Below are 17,394 nucleotides of genomic sequence, written 5' to 3' on the forward strand. Positions count from 1 at the left end.
TTGTGGTGTTTTCTGGTGCTTTTTGTTCTTTGTTTGATAGTCTTGTTACTGTGTTCCAGAGTATGTGTTGTTTGTGTCTGTGGTTCCATGCATCCGTTAAGTGTTCTTTCCATAGCTCTTGTTTGTGTTTTTGGATTTGTGTGTCTATTTCTTTGTTTAGGTCTGTGATGCGTGGGTCTTGGTGGTTTTGTTGTCTGATGTCGTTTCTTTGGCTGATGAGTGTTCTGATGTGTTGTGGTAGGAGAAGTGATTTGCTTTTTATTTTTCCGTGGGGTATGTGGTGTTTGTCTGCTGTAAGTATGAGGTTTGTGAGCATGGTGTTGGCTGTGTGGATGTTGTCAGGTATGGTTATGTTCTCCAGTGCTGATTCTATTTCAGAGGTGTATCCTTCCCAGTCTGCTTTCCTGTAATTTGTGTAAGTTTGAAGGTGTTGTTGTAGGCGGAAAGGAGCACGCGTGTTGTGTGTGATTTTGATAGGAAGGTGGTCTGAACTGAGTGCGTGTATTGTGGTCCATGTTGTTCTGTTTGTGATGCTGTTGCTGGCTGTTGTGATGTCCGGTGATGTTGGTTGTTGGTTGATGTTTGTAGGTTCTCTGGTAGGTGTGTTTGCGTTTAGAGTGATTTGTTGGGAGTTTTGTAGTATGTCTGCAATGTGGGTGCCTCTGTGGTCGTCGTAGGGAGAGTGCCATTGTGTTGAGTGAGCGTTGATGTCTGCGGTTAGAATGGTGTTGTTCAGCGAGTTTATGTATTGGAAGGTGTTGGTGATGTCTGTGTCTTCTGTGGCGTGGTCTGGTCGGGTGGTATCTCTGGGGGGTATATACATGTTGCATATGTGTAGTCTTTTGTGGTTGGTTATGTGAATCTTTACGGTTTGAATTTCTGTAGTGTTGGTGTTAATGTTGTTGGGGATGTTCATGGGAGTGAATGTGACTGATTTGTGAATGTATGTGAGCAGTCCTCCTCCTCCCTTGTGTTCTCTGTCTTTCCTAATGCTGGTGTAGTTGGTGAGACGAGGTGTGTTGTGTTGTTTTTCTAGTTTGGTTTCTTGTATGGTGATGATGTCTGCGTGCTGTTGTGAGGCGAGTTCTTCTAGTTCTGTTTTCTTGTTTTGGATGCCGTTGATGTTTATTTGTAGTATGGTCAGTGTGTGTTTGTTGTTTTTGTTGGTGGGTGTTGTTCTTTGTGGGTTGTTCGGGGGTTGTGGTGTTGGGGTGTTTGTTGTTTCCGTGTGTGTTCTGCATGTCCACGTGTTTGTGTATTGGCGGGTGGTGATGCCGGAGCAATGTCTGTGTATCCAGTGTGGGTGTGTTGAGTTGCATCTGAGTGAGGTTTGTCTGCGTGTGATGATTCTATTGCAGCTATTGCAGGTCCAGGTTTGGGGGGGTGGTCTTGTGTTTGTTGTATCTCTGTTGGAGTTGTCTGTCCGTGTTGCGTTTGAGGGTAGTGTTGGTGAAGCGAGTGTGTTGTTTTGGTCTGTTTGTGCTCTGCTGCCTGTTGGTGTCCTACGAGGTGTTGTTGTTCGTGGTGGTGTTTTGGGATGTAGTCTGCATTTCCATGTTATGTTGTATTGTCTAGTGTTTATGTTTGTGCAATGTTTGTGTACCCAGTGTGGTGTGTGGTGGTTGCATCTGAAGGATGTCTGTCTTCTTGTAATCTGTTGTGTGCAAATGTCGCATGTCCAGGTAGTTTGTTGTGTGTGTGTTTGTTGCGTGCGTGAGAGTGTCTGTGGGGGCCCCGGATTTGTCTCTATGTCCCCCGCCTGGAGCAAAAGGTCCGCCAGCCACCCTGCCAGGTTCAGGGGGCGGTTAGCCGAAAAAAAAAAAAACGGCCGTAAGGGCACCCCGTTCGGGGTGCAGGGATTGGTTCCTTGATTTGTCCCCCCGTTCGGGGGGAACCCTCCAACTGCGAGTAAGCCAAGGAGTTTGGAGGTACAGCAGGTTGACAGCAGTGTGATCGAGCAGATTAGATAGAGTAGAATTTGAATGGGGCTTCACTGATTTATTTCATACAATTCATATCTAAAACACAGTTGAAAAATATTTGATTGTTAAAATATTTAAATATTCACTAGTAAGGTCATTTTGACGCTTACTAGTGAACATGTAAGCCGCAAAACGCCCACTAGTTCACTAATAAGATTATTTTGACGCTTACTAATGAACATTTAAGGCCATAAATGTGCCCACTAGTTCACTGGTAAGATGATTTTGACGCTTACTAGTGAACATGTAAGGCCATAAATGTGCCCACTTGTAGTGCTAGTGACATTACACTGTACTTGCATTAAATGCAAATAAGGATGATTACGAAAACATGTAACGGTATCCTATTGGCTGTACGTTTCAAAATAGTGTCATCCCACCAGTCAGGGCTCATGATTTTGGAAATTCTGTGCCCACTTAGTTTTTTAAAACAACAATGGCGGACAGTGTCCTGAGACGTATTCGGCGAAGGTGCAGGGCAATAGAGAGTGCCTGTCATCAAGGGTCTGCCGGTGAAAGTGAAGCACGCGCGATAAACATTTCAATTGCTAATTTAAGAAGAGTTAGTGACCAGTTTAGCGCTGATACTATTCAAAGTTTGATTCAAAGTCCAATAGATCTCCGATCTGTCATCATTGCGGGACCCACTCCTAATGGTGGACGTGTTTGTTCCCATGTGGCACATCGTTTGCACACAGGTAAAATGGCTACCATTTTTTGTCATTGGTTTTTCGTATGTATTTTTATTCGAACTACACACGGGTTTTACTGACGACTTGCTGTGACTTACCTTCTATCACCCTGTCAAACGTCGTTTTATACCAGTGGTTTTCCTGCAAATCAGTAGACTATTAAGTAACGCGATGGCTGTACACTTTTAAGCAATAACTAGTGATCTTTTAGTTATTCAATTATAAGTTTGAATTATTTTTTTCTTGAGTAAAATGGTTAGAGAAAATAGCTGCTCGTGGTTTTGAAGCTGCATATACTTTTATGTACATCTGTGTCTATATGCCTGTACTGTATACAGTATATAAAAAACACGTAGTGATTCGTTTGCTTGAATTCCTTAATCCTTTTATTTCCATACTTTAGGTAGACGAGGAAGACCAGCACTTGACATTACAAGTGATCAAATTGAACTGCTCCCCACTCAGGGCTTTACAGTGAGAGCCATCACTGAGATGTTGTGTTGTTCCTCTTCATACCTGCATAAAAAAATGAAGTTTTTTCAGATTTCAGCCAGAAATAGATTTACTCCCATTCATGATGTTGACCTGGAAGAGCATGTCAGAAGATTGCACAGCCAATTTCCCAGATCAGGCTCGGAAGCAAGTGTTCCTCTACATACTCTTGTCCCTTCATGTATATATCATTATATTCATTGTGAAAGTGTACTTTCTTTATTGTGTTGTTTTATGAACCTGTTGCAGATGATGAGGGCATACCTGCGTGCTGATGGTATTGTAGTACAAAGAAAAAGAGTTCGAGAAATCCTCAACCGTATTGAGCCAGCTGCTGCAGCCCAGAGATGGAGCCAGACTGTGGCTAGAAGAACATACTATGTGCCATTCCCCAATAGTTTATGGCACATAGATGGGCATATGCGTCTCATTCGGTAATAAGGGATCATCTTATATTTGTACTCGTGGGAGCATTAGAAAGCCATATTGTATGGACAGCACAGATTAAATTGAATTTTATCATTTGTATATCCAAGTTACACAAACTCCAAATTGCCTCCATGTAGTCTTAAGTGCACAGCAATACCTTCTCTACCGAGATGATATTTCAAACAAGATATGAAACTTGATTGTTTTCTTGTATTTAATCATTATTCTTTTCATGTTTGTTTTACAGGTGGGTGTTTGTGACACATGCCGGCATTGATGGGAATTCCAGGCTAATAACGTACCTTCAACTGGAGCACAGACAACACAGCTTTGACAGTGTTGAAATATTTTGTCCAAGCCACCTGCCTGTATGGGTTACCCTCCAGAGTAAGATCCGACCATGGTGGTGAAAACACTGGTTGCTCTTTTAATGAAACTACTGCAGGGACAAGACACCAAAATTATTTCTAGCTCCAGCCAACACCCCCTCACAATTTACTCACACCTCCCATGGCCTGATTATCCACCAACAGGGGCCCTTTTTGGATTATCATTTTGGCATAGGAACTTTCCTTTCCTATCCTAACCGAGTGAGATGAGCCGGTAGCACCTGGAGCAAAGATCGTCTAAATTTTAATAATGCTTAGGAAAGGTTCTGACCATCCTTTACGAAAGGAAAGGAGATATATTATGCAGCAGGAATATTTAAAGGGGAAGTCTTTTTTTATGTTGTTGTTGTTGTTGTTGTCGACCCCACCCGTGCCCCGACATTGGGGGACCGGGCCCTCACTCCGTCTCCCGGATCCCCAGACCCCCCTCCGCCGCCCAGCGGGCGAGCAGGGCCGCCACTCCGCTTGGGTTTCGCCAGAGGTCCTCCGGAGTCAGTGTGGTGGGTATGTTTGTGCAGGTGAACAGGTGTTGTGTGTCGTGCACTTGCGTGCCGCATAGCGCACAGAGTGGTGTTGGGTGTGTGTCCGGTGTAATGTTGTGTAGGTAGGAGTGGAGGGCTGGTGATTTGTTGGTTCGGAGTTGTGCTAGGAGTTGTCTGGTTCTGTGTGGTAGGTCTTGCTCTGATGGGTCTATTTCTGGTGCTGGTGCATGTATTACTTTGTTGTGTTGTCTGGTGTCCAAGTGTGTTTGTACAAAGTGGGTGTGTATGTCTTTCATGTTCTGTTTTATGGTGTCGTTGTTGGTGTCCTGTGGTGCTGTGTCTTTGTTGTGTGTGTAGTTGTTGTTGTGGAAGATTGTTTCTTTTGTCTGGGTGGTGGTGGTGGTTGTTGAGTGAGTGGGTGTAGTGGGTGGGTTGGGTGTTGGGCTTTTTGTCTGATTTGCGATGCGTGTAGTTTTAGATGGGTGTTCAGTGGGAGAGTTTTTGTTTCCTCATGCAAGTGTTGTATGTTTGTGTCTTGTGTGCATCCTGTTGCTATTCCGAGTGCGGTGTTCTGTGTGGTCTGGAGTTTTGTCTTGTTTGTGTCCGATAGTGTTGGTGACCATATAGTGTTTGCGTATTCGAGGCGTGTGAGTGTGGTTGCTTTGTATGTGGTGAGTATAGTTTCTTTGGATTTTCCCCAGTGAGTGGTTGTTAAGGCTTTAAGTATTTTGTTTGATTGCTTGGCGCGGGTTAGAGTGTGTTGTGTGTGTTTTGAGAAGGTGAGTTTGGGGTCCCATGTTAATCCCAGTATTTTGGGTTCGCGGACTGTGGGTAGGGTGGTGTTATCTATTTGTAAAGTGAGCCTGTTGCTGTATTCTGCCGGATCCGGTGTGAACAGAGTGGTGGTGGTTTTGTCTGCGTTGAGTGTGAGTTGGTTCTGTTTTGTCCAGTTGTATATGTCGTGGAGATATTTTTGTACTTGTTGTTGTGCCTGTTGTGGTTTGACATGTGTGGATAGAATGGTGATGTCGTCTGCATATGTAACTGTGTGTACATTTGGAGGTGGTTGTGGTAAGTCTGCCATGTATATGTTGAATAGTGTTGGTGAAAGTACTCCCCCCTGTGGTACCCCCGTTTTCGTGTTTCTATGTTCTGATGTTTCCCCCCGGTATTGAGTGTATTGTCTGCGTCCCCTTATGTAGTTGAAGATGTATTTGATGATGATGTTTGGGGTGTTAGTGTTGTTGAGTTTGTTTGTGAGTGTGTGTAGGTTTACCGTGTCAAAGGCTTTGGACATGTCTAGGGCTATGGCAACTGTTCGTTGTGGTGGTTTTTGTTGATTGAAACCTGTGGCTATGATGTTGTGTATGTGGTGTAGTGCTGTGGTTGTGGAGTGTTGTTTTCGGAAGCCGTGTTGGTGAGAGGGTAGTTGAGTGTTGTTGGTAATGAAGGGTAGTATTACCTTTTCCATTGTTTTGGCTATTGGGCTGAGTAGTGCTATTGGTCTGTAAGATGGGCCGAGTGCGTGGTTTTTGTTGGGTTTTGGTATTGGGATTATTTTTGCAGTCTTCCATATTGCGGGGATGGTGTTGGTGTTGAGTGATGTGTTGTAAGTGTGTGTGAGTAGTGTTATTGCTTTGGGGCCTAGGTGTTTCAGATGTCTGATGTTTATGTTGTCTGGGCCTGTGGAGTTGTTGCTTTTGGAGCGTTGTAGTGCTTGTTTGACTTGTTGTTCTGTGATGGTTATGGGCGTGGTGTTGAGTTTTCGTATTTTGCGTTGTAGTTGTCTGTATGTTCTGTTGGTTTTGTGTTGTATTATGTTGGTGAATTGTTTGTTGAATGCTCGTGCTTTCTGTTTGTTGGATATTGCCGTGTGTTGTCCGAACTGTATTGTGGTGTTTTCTGGTGCTTTTTGTTCTTTGTTTGATAGTCTTGTTACTGTGTTCCAGAGTATGTGTTGTTTGTGTCTGTGGTTCCATGCATCCGTTAAGTGTTCTTTCCATAGCTCTTGTTTGTGTTTTTGGATTTGTGTGTCTATTTCTTTGTTTAGGTCTGTGATGCGTGGGTCTTGGTGGTTTTGTTGTCTGATGTCGTTTCTTTGGCTGATGAGTGTTCTGATGTGTTGTGGTAGGAGAAGTGATTTGCTTTTTATTTTTCCGTGGGGTATGTGGTGTTTGTCTGCTGTAAGTATGAGGTTTGTGAGCATGGTGTTGGCTGTGTGGATGTTGTCAGGTATGGTTATGTTCTCCAGTGCTGATTCTATTTCAGAGGTGTATCCTTCCCAGTCTGCTTTCCTGTAATTTGTGTAAGTTTGAAGGTGTTGTTGTAGGCGGAAAGGAGCACGCGTGTTGTGTGTGATTTTGATAGGAAGGTGGTCTGAACTGAGTGCGTGTATTGTGGTCCATGTTGTTCTGTTTGTGATGCTGTTGCTGGCTGTTGTGATGTCCGGTGATGTTGGTTGATGTTTGTAGGTTTTCTGGTGGGTGTGTTTATGTAAGCCACAAAACGCCCACTAGTTCACTAGTAAGATCATTTTGAGGCTTACTAGTGAACATGTAAGCCACAAAACGCCCACTAGTTCACTAGTAAGATCATTTTGAGGCTTACTAGTGAACATGTAAGGCAATAAATGTGCCCACTATTTCACTAGTAAGATCATTTTGAGGCTTAATAGTTGACATGTAAGCCACAAAACGCCCACTAGTTCACTAGTAAGGTCATTTTGACGCTTACTAGTGAACATGTAAGCCACAAAACGCCCACTAGTTCACTAGTAAGATCATTTTGAGGCTTACTAGTGAACATGTAAGCCACAAAATGCCCACTAGTTCACTAGTAAGATCATTTTGAGGCTTACTAGTGAACACGTAAGCCACAAAACGCCCACTAGTTCACTAGTAAGATCATTTTGAGGCTTACTAGTGAACATGTAAGCCACAAAACGCCCACTAGTTCACTAGTAAGATCATTTTGAGGCTTACTAGTGAACATGTAAGCCACAAAACGCTCACTAGTTCACTAGTAAGATCATTTTTAGTCTTACTAGTGAACATGTGAGCCACAAAACGCCCACTAGTTCACTAGTAAGTTCATTTTGAGGCTTACTAGTGAACATGTAAGCCACAAAATGCCCACTAGTTCACTAGTAAGATCATTTTTAGTCTTACTAGTGAACATGTGAGCCACAAAACGCCCACTAGTTAACTAGTAAGATCATTTTGACGCTTACTAGTGAACATGTAAGCCACAAAACGCTCACTAGTTCACTAGTAAGGTCATTTTGATGCTTACTAGTGAACATGTAAGCCACAAAACGCCCACTAGTTCACTAGTAAGATCATTTTGAGGCTTACTAGTGAACATGTAAGCCACAAAACGCCCACTAGTTCACTAGTAAGGTCATTTTGACGCTTACTAGTGAACATGTAAGCCGCAAAACGCCCACTAGTTCACAAGTAAGATCATTTTGAGGCTTACTAGTGAACATGTAAGCCACAACACGCCCACTAGTTCACTCGTAAGATCATTTTGACGCTTACCAGTGAACATATAAGGCCATAAATGTGCCCACTAGTTCACTAGTAAGATCATTTTGAGGCTTACTAGTGAACATGTAAGCCACAAAACGCCCACTAGTTCACTAGTAAGATCATTTTGAGGCTTACTAGTTGACATGTAAGCCACAAAACGCCCACTAGTTACTAGTAAGGTCATTTTGACGCTTACTAGTGAACATGTAAGCCACAAAACGCCCACTAGTTCACTAGTAAGATCATTTTGACGCTTACTAGAGAACATGTAAGTCAATAAATGTGCCCACTAGTAAGATCATTTTGAGGCTTACTAGTGAACATGTAAGCCACAAAACGCCCACTAGTTCACTAGTAAGATCATTTTGAGGCTTACTAGTGAACATGTAAGGCAATAAATGTGCCCACTATTTCACTAGTAAGATCATTTTGAGGCTTAATAGTTGACATGTAAGCCACAAAACGCCCACTAGTTCACTAGTAAGGTCATTTTGACGCTTACTAGTGAACATGTAAGCCACAAAACGCCCACTAGTTCACTAGTAAGATCATTTTGAGGCTTACTAGTGAACATGTAAGCCACAAAATGCCCACTAGTTCACTAGTAAGATCATTTTGAGGCTTACTAGTGAACATGTAAGCCACAAAACGCCCACTAGTTCACTAGTAAGATCATTTTGAGGCTTACTAGTTGACATGTAAGCCAAAAAACGCCCACTAGTTCACTAGTAAGATCATTTTGAGGCTTACTAGTGAACATGTAAGCCACAAAACGCTCACTAGTTCACTAGTAAGATCATTTTTAGTCTTACTAGTGAACATGTGAGCCACAAAACGCCCACTAGTTCACTAGTAAGTTCATTTTGAGGCTTACTAGTGAACATGTAAGCCACAAAACGCCCACTAGTTCACTAGTAAGATCATTTTGAGGCTTACTAGTGAACATGTAAGCCACAAAACGCCCACTAGTTCACTAGTAAGGTCATTTTGACGCTTACTAGTGAACATGTAAGCCGCAAAACGCCCACTAGTTCACAAGTAAGATCATTTTGAGGCTTACTAGTGAACATGTAAGCCACAAAACGCCCACTAGTTCACTAGTAAGATCATTTTGACGCTTACTAGAGAACATGTAAGTCAATAAATGTGCCCACTAGTAAGATCATTTTGAGGCTTACTAGTGAACATGTAAGCCACAAAACGCCCACTAGTTCACTAGTAAGATCATTTTGAGGCTTACTAGTGAACATGTAAGCCACAAAACGCCCACTAGTTCACTAGTAAGATCATTTTGAGGCTTACTAGTGAACATGTAAGCCACAAAATGCCCACTAGTTCACTAGTAAGATCATTTTGAGGCTTACTGGTGAACATGTAAGCCACAAAACGCCCACTAGTTCACTAGTAAGATCATTTTGAGGCTTACTAATTGCATTGTAAGCCACAAAACGCCCACTAGTTCACTAGTAAGATCATTTTGAGGCTTACTAGTGAACATGTAAGCCACAAAACGCCCACTAGTTCACTAGTAAGATCATTTTGAGGCTTACTAGTGAACATGTAAGCCACAAAATGCCCAATAGTTCACTAGTAAGATCATTTTGAGGCTTACTAGTGAACATGTAAGCCACAAAACGCCCACTAGTTCACTAGTAAGGTCATTTTGACGCTTACTAGTGAACATGTAAGCCACAAAACGCCCACTAGTTCACTAGTAAGATCATTTTGACGCTTACTAGAGAACATGTAAGTCAATAAATGTGCCCACTAGTAAGATCATTTTGAGGCTTACTAGTGAACATGTAAGCCACAAAACGCCCACTAGTTCACTAGTAAGATCATTTTGAGGCTTACTAGTGAACACGTAAGCCACAAAACGCCCACTAGTTCACTAGTAAGATCATTTTGAGGCTTACTAGTGAACATGTAAGCCACAAAACGCCCACTAGTTCACTAGTAAGATCATTTTGAGGCTTACTAGTTGACATGTAAGCCACAAAACGCCCACTAGTTCACTAGTAAGATCATTTTGAGGCTTACTAGTGAACATGTAAGCCACAAAATGCCCACTAGTTCACTAGTAAGATCATTTTGAGGCTTACTGGTGAACATGTAAGCCACAAAACGCCCACTAGTTCACTAGTAAGATCATTTTGAGGCTTACTAATTGCATTGTAAGCCACAAAACGCCCACTAGTTCACTAGTAAGATCATTTTGAGGCTTACTAGTGAACATGTAAGCCACAAAACGCCCACTAGTTCACTAGTAAGATCATTTTGAGGCTTACTAGTGAACACGTAAGCCACAAAACGCCCACTAGTTCACTAGTAAGATCATTTTGAGGCTTACTAGTGAACATGTAAGCCACAAAACGCCCACTAGTTCACTAGTAAGGTCATTGTGACGCTTACTAGTGAACATGTAAGCCACAAAGCGCCCACTAGTTCACTAGTAAGATCATTTTGAGGCTTACTAGTTGACATGTAAGCCACAAAACGCCCAGTAGTTCACTAGTAAGATCATTTTGAGGCTTACTAGTGAACATGTAAGCCACAAAACGCCCACTAGTTCACTAGTAAGGTAATTTTGACGCTTACTAGTGAACATGTAAGCCACAAAACGCCCACTAGTTCACTAGTAAGATCATTTTGAGGCTTACTAGTTGACATGTAAGCCACAAAACGCCCACTAGTTACTAGTAAGGTCATTTTGAGGCTTACTAGTGAACATGTAAGCCACAAAACGCCCACTAGTTCACTAGTAAGATCATTTTGAGGCTTACTAGTGAACATGTAAGCCACAAAACGCCCACTAGTTCACTAGTAAGATCATTTTGAGGCTTACTAGTGAACATGTAAGCCACAAAACGCCCACTAGTTCACTAGTAAGATCATTTTGAGGCTTACTAGTTGACATGTAAGCCACAAAACGCCCACTAGTTACTAGTAAGGTCATTTTGACGCTTACTAGTGAACATGTAAGCCACAAAACGCCCACTAGTTCACTAGTAAGATCATTTTGACGCTTACTAGAGAACATGTAAGTCAATAAATGTGCCCACTAGTAAGATCATTTTGAGGCTTACTAGTGAACATGTAAGCCACAAAACGCCCACTAGTTCACTAGTAAGATCATTTTGAGGCTTACTAGTGAACACGTAAGCCACAAAACGCCCACTAGTTCACTAGTAAGATCATTTTGAGGCTTACTAGTGAACATGTAAGCCACAAAACGCTCACTAGTTCACTAGTAAGATAATTTTTAGGCTTACTAGTGAACATGTAAGCCACGAAACGCCCACTAGTTCACTAGTAAGATCATTTTGACGCTTACTAGTGAACATATAAGGCCATAAATGTGCCCACTAGTTCACTAGTAAGATCATTTTGAGGCTTACTAGTGAACATGTAAGCCACAAAACGCCCACTAGTTCACTAGTAAGATCATTTTGAGGCTTACTAATTGCATTGTAAGCCACAAAACGCCCACTAGTTCACTAGTAAGATCATTTTGAGGCTTACTAGTGAACATGTAAGCCACAAAACGCCCACTAGTTCACTAGTAAGATCATTTTGAGGCTTACTAGTGAACATGTAAGCCACAAAATGCCCAATAGTTCACTAGTAAGATCATTTTGAGGCTTACTAGTGAACATGTAAGCCACAAAACGCCCACTAGTTCACTAGTAAGGTCATTTTGACGCTTACTAGTGAACATGTAAGCCACAAAACGCCCACTAGTTCACTAGTAAGATCATTTTGAGGCTTACTAGTTGACATGTAAGCCACAAAACGCCCAGTAGTTCACTAGTAAGATCATTTTGAGGCTTACTAGTGAACATGTAAGCCACAAAACGCCCACTAGTTCACTAGTAAGGTCATTTTGACGCTTACTAGTGAACATGTAAGCCACAAAACGCCCACTAGTTCACTAGTAAGATCATTTTGAGGCTTACTAGTTGACATGTAAGCCACAAAACGCCCACTAGTTACTAGTAAGGTCATTTTGACGCTTACTAGTGAACATGTAAGCCACAAAACGCCCACTAGTTCACTAGTAAGATCATTTTGAGGCTTACTAGTGAACATGTAAGCCACAAAAGCCCACTAGTTCACTAGTAAGATCATTTTGAGGCTTACTAGTGAACATGTAAGCCACAAAACGCCCACTAGTTCACTAGTAAGATCATTTTGAGGCTTACTAGTGAACATGTAAGCCACAAAACGCCCACTAGTTCACTAGTAAGATCATTTTGAGGCTTACTAGTTGACATGTAAGCCACAAAACGCCCACTAGTTACTAGTAAGGTCATTTTGACGCTTACTAGTGAACATGTAAGCCACAAAACGCCCACTAGTTCACTAGTAAGATCATTTTGACGCTTAGTAGAGAACATGTAAGTCAATAAATGTGCCCACTAGTAAGATCATTTTGAGGCTTACTAGTGAACATGTAAGCCACAAAACGCCCACTAGTTCACTAGTAAGATCATTTTGAGGCTTACTAGTGAACACGTAAGCCACAAAACGCCCAATAGTTCACTAGTAAGATCATTTTGAGGCTTACTAGTGAACATGTAAGCCACAAAACGCTCACTAGTTCACTAGTAAGATAATTTTTAGGCTTACTAGTGAACATGTAAGCCACAAAACGCCCACTAGTTCACTAGTAAGATCATTTTGACGCTTACTAGTGAACATATAAGGCCATAAATGTGCCCACTAGTTCACTAGTAAGATCATTTTGAGGCCTACTAGTGAACATGTAAGCCACAAAACGCCCACTAGTTCACTAGTAAGATCATTTTGAGGCTTACTAGTGAACATGTAAGCCACAAAACGCCCACTTGTTCACTAGTAGGGTCATTTTGACGCTTACTAGTGAAGATGTAAACCACAAAACGCTCACAAGTTAACTAGTAAGATCATTTTGAGGCTTACTAGTTGACATGTAAGCCACAATACGCCCACTAGTTTACTATTAAGATCATTTTGAGGCTTAATAGTTGACATGTAAGCCAGAAAACGCCCACTGGTTCACTAGTAAGGTCATTTTGACGCTTACTAGTGAACATATAAGGCCATAAATCTGCCCACTAGTAAGATCATTTTGAGGCTTACTAGTGAACATGTAAGCCACAACACACTCACTAGTTCACTAGTAAGGTCATTTTGACGCTTACTAGTGAACATATAAGGCCATAAATGTGCCCACTAGTAAGATCATTTTGAGGCTTACTAGTGAACATGTAAGCCACAACACGCTCACTAGTTCACTAGTAAGATCATTTTGACGCTTACTAGTGAACATATAAGGCCATAAATGTGCCCACGAGTTCACTAGTAAGATCATTTTGAGGCTTACTAGTGAACATGTAAGCCACAAAACGCCCACTAGTTCACTAGTAAGATCATTTTGAGGCTTACTAGTGAACATGTAAGCCACAAAACGCCCACTTGTTCACTAGTAAGGTCATTTTGACGCTTACTAGTGAAGATGTAAACCACAAAACGCTCACAAGTTCACTAGTAAGATCATTTTGAGGCTTACTAGTTGACATGTAAGCCACAATACGTCCACTAGTTTACTAGTAAGATCATTTTGAGGCTTAATAGTTGACATGTAAGCCAGAAAACGCCCACTAGTTCACTAGTAAGGTCATTTTGACGCTTACCAGTGAACATATAAGGCCATAAATCTGCCCACTAGTAAGATCATTTTGAGGCTTACTAGTGAACATGTAAGCCACAACACGCTCACTAGTTCACTAGTAAGGTCATTTTGACGCTTACTAGTGAACATATAAGGCCATAAATGTGCCCACTAGTAAGATCATTTTGAGGCTTACTAGTGAACATGTAAGCCACAACACGCTCACTAGTTCACTAGTAAGGTCATTTTGACGTTTACTAGTGAACAAGTAAGCCACAAAACGCCCACTAGTTCACTAGTAAGATCATTTTGAGGCTTACTAGTGAACACGTAAGCCACAAAACGCCCACTAGTTCACTAGTAAGATCATTTTGAGGCTTACTAGTGAACATGTAAGCCACAAAACGCTCACTAGTTCACAAGTAAGATCATTTTTAGTCTTACTAGTGAACATGTGAGCCACAAAACGCCCACTAGTTCACTAGTAAGATCATTTTGAGGCTTACTAGTGAACACGTAAGCCACAAAACGCCCACTAGTTCACTAGTAAGATCATTTTGAGGCTTACTAGTGAACATGTAAGCCACAAAACGCTCACTAGTTCACAAGTAAGATCATTTTTAGTCTTACTAGTGAACATGTGAGCCACAAAAGCCCACTAGTTCACTAGTAAGATCATTTTGAGGCTTACTAGTGAACATGTAAGCCACAAAACGCCCACTAGTTCACTAGTAAGGTCATTTTGACGCTTACTAGTGAACATGTAAGCCGCAAAACGCCCACTAGTTCACAAGTAAGATCATTTTGAGGCTTACTAGTGAACATGTAAGCCACAACACGCCCACAAGTTCACTCGTAAGATCATTTTGACGCTTACCAGTGAACATATAAGGCCATAAATGTGCCCACTAGTTCACTCGTAAGATCATTTTGACACTTATTAGTGAACATACAAGCCACAAAACGCTCACTAGTTCACTAGTAAGATCATTTTTGGGCTTACTAGTGAACATGTAAGCCACAAAACGCCCACTAGTTCACTAGTAAAATCATTTTGAGGCTTACTAGTGAACATGTAAGCCACAAAACGCCCACTAGTTCACTAGTAAGATCATTTTGAGGCTTACTAGTGAACATGTAAGCCACAAAACGCTCACTAGTTCACTAGTAAGATCATTTTTGGGCTTACTAGTGAACATGTAAGCCACAAAACGCCCACTAGTCCACTAGTAAGATCATTTTGAGGCTTACTAGTGAAAGTGTAAGCCACAAAACGCCCACTAGTTCACTAGTAAGATCATTTTGAGGCTTACTAGTGAACATGTAAGCCACAAAACGCTCACTAGTTCACTAGTAAGATCATTTTTAGTCTTACTAGTGAACATGTGAGCCACAAAACGCCCACTAGTTCACTAGTAAGATCATTTTTGGGCTTACTAGTGAACATGTAAGCCACAAAACGCCCACTAGTCCACTAGTAAGATCATTTTGAGGCTTACTAGTGAAAGTGTAAGCCACAAAACGCCCACTAGTTCACTAGTAAGATCATTTTGAGGCTTACTAGTGAACATGTAAGCCACAAAACGCTCACTAGTTCACTAGTAAGATCATTTTTAGTCTTACTAGTGAACATGTGAGCCACAAAACGCCCACTAGTTCACTAGTAAAATCATTTTGAGGCTTACTAGTTGACATGTAAGCCACAAAACGCCCACTAGTTACTAGTAAGGTCATTTTGACGCTTACTAGTGAACATGTAAGCCACAAAATGCCCACTAGTTCACTCGTAAGATCATTTTGACGCTTACAAGTGAACATATAAGCCACAAAACGCCCACTAGTTCACTCGTTAGATCATTTTGACGCTTACTAGTGAACATATAAGCCACAAAACGCTCACTAGTTCACTAGTAAGGTCATTTTGGGCTTACTAGTGAACATGTAAGCCACAAAACGCCCACTAGTTCACTAGTAAGATCATTTTGAGGCTTACTAGTGAACATGTAAGCCACAAAACGGACGCTTACTAGTGAACATGTAAGCCGCAAAACGCCCACTAGTTCACAAGTAAGATCATTTTGAGGCTTACTAGTGAACATGTAAGCCACAACACGCCCACAAGTTCACTCGTAAGATCATTTTGACGCTTACCAGTGAACATATAAGGCCATAAATGTGCCCACTAGTTCACTCGTAAGATCATTTTGACACTTATTAGTGAACATACAAGCCACAAAACGCTCACTAGTTCACTAGTAAGATCATTTTTGGGCTTACTAGTGAACATGTAAGCCACAAAACGCCCACTAGTTCACTAGTAAAATCATTTTGAGGCTTACTAGTGAACATGTAAGCCACAAAACGCCCACTAGTTCACTAGTAAGATCATTTTGAGGCTTACTAGTGAACATGTAAGCCACAAAACGCTCACTAGTTCACTAGTAAGATCATTTTTGGGCTTACTAGTGAACATGTAAGCCACAAAACGCCCACTAGTCCACTAGTAAGATCATTTTGAGGCTTCCTAGTGAACATGTAAGCCACAAAACGCCCACTAGTTCACTAGTAAGATCATTTTGAGGCTTACTAGTGAACATGTAAGCCACAAAACGCCCACTAGTTCACTAGTAAGATCATTTTGAGGCTTACTAGTGAACATGTAAGCCACAAAACGCTCACTAGTTCACTAGTAAGATCATTTTTAGTCTTACTAGTGAACATGTGAGCCACAAAACGCCCACTAGTTCACTAGTAAAATCATTTTGAGGCTTACTAGTTGACATGTAAGCCAAAAAACGCCCACTAGTTACTAGTAAGGTCATTTTGACGCTTACTAGTGAACATGTAAGCCACAAAATGCCCACTAGTTCACTCGTAAGATCATTTTGACGCTTACAAGTGAACATATAAGCCACAAAACGCCCACTAGTTCACTCGTTAGATCATTTTGACGCTTACTAGTGAACATATAAGCCACAAAACGCCCACTAGTTCACTAGTAAGATCATTTTGAGGCTTACTAGTGAACATGTAAGCCACAAAACGCCCACTAGTTCACTAGTAAGGTCATTTTGACGCCTACTAGTGAACATGTAAGCCGCAAAACGCCCACTAGTTCACTAGTAAGGTCATTTTGACGCTTACTAGTGAATATGTAAGCCACAAAACGCCCACTAGTTCACTAGTAAGATCATTTTGAGGCTTACTAGTGAACATGTAAGCCACAAAACGCCCACTAGTTCACTAGTAAGGTCATTTTGACGCTTACTAGTGAACATGTAAGCCGCAAAACGCCCACTAGTTCACTAGTAAGATCATTTTGAGGCTTACTAGTGAACATGTAAGCCACAAAACGCCCACTTGTTCACTAGTAAGGTCATTTTGACGCTTACTAGTGAAGATGTAAACCACAAAACGCCCACTAGTTCACTAGTAAGGTCATTTTGACGCTTACTAGTGAACATATAAGGCCATAAATCTGCCCACTAGTAAGATCATTTTGAGGCTTACTAGTGAACATGTAAGCCACAACACGCTCACTAGTTCACTAGTAAGGTCATTTTGACGCTTACTAGTGAACATATAAGGCCATAAATGTGCCCACTAGTAAGGTCATTTTGAGGCTTACTAGTGAACATGTAAGCCACAACACGCTCACTAGTTCACTAGTAAGGTCATTTTGACGTTTACTAGTGAACAAGTAAGCCACAAAACGCCCACTAGTTCACTAGTAAGATCATTTTGA

This window comes from Hippocampus zosterae, chromosome 12 (genome assembly GCF_025434085.1).
Source record: "Hippocampus zosterae strain Florida chromosome 12, ASM2543408v3, whole genome shotgun sequence".
NCBI lineage: Eukaryota > Metazoa > Chordata > Actinopteri > Syngnathiformes > Syngnathidae > Hippocampus > Hippocampus zosterae.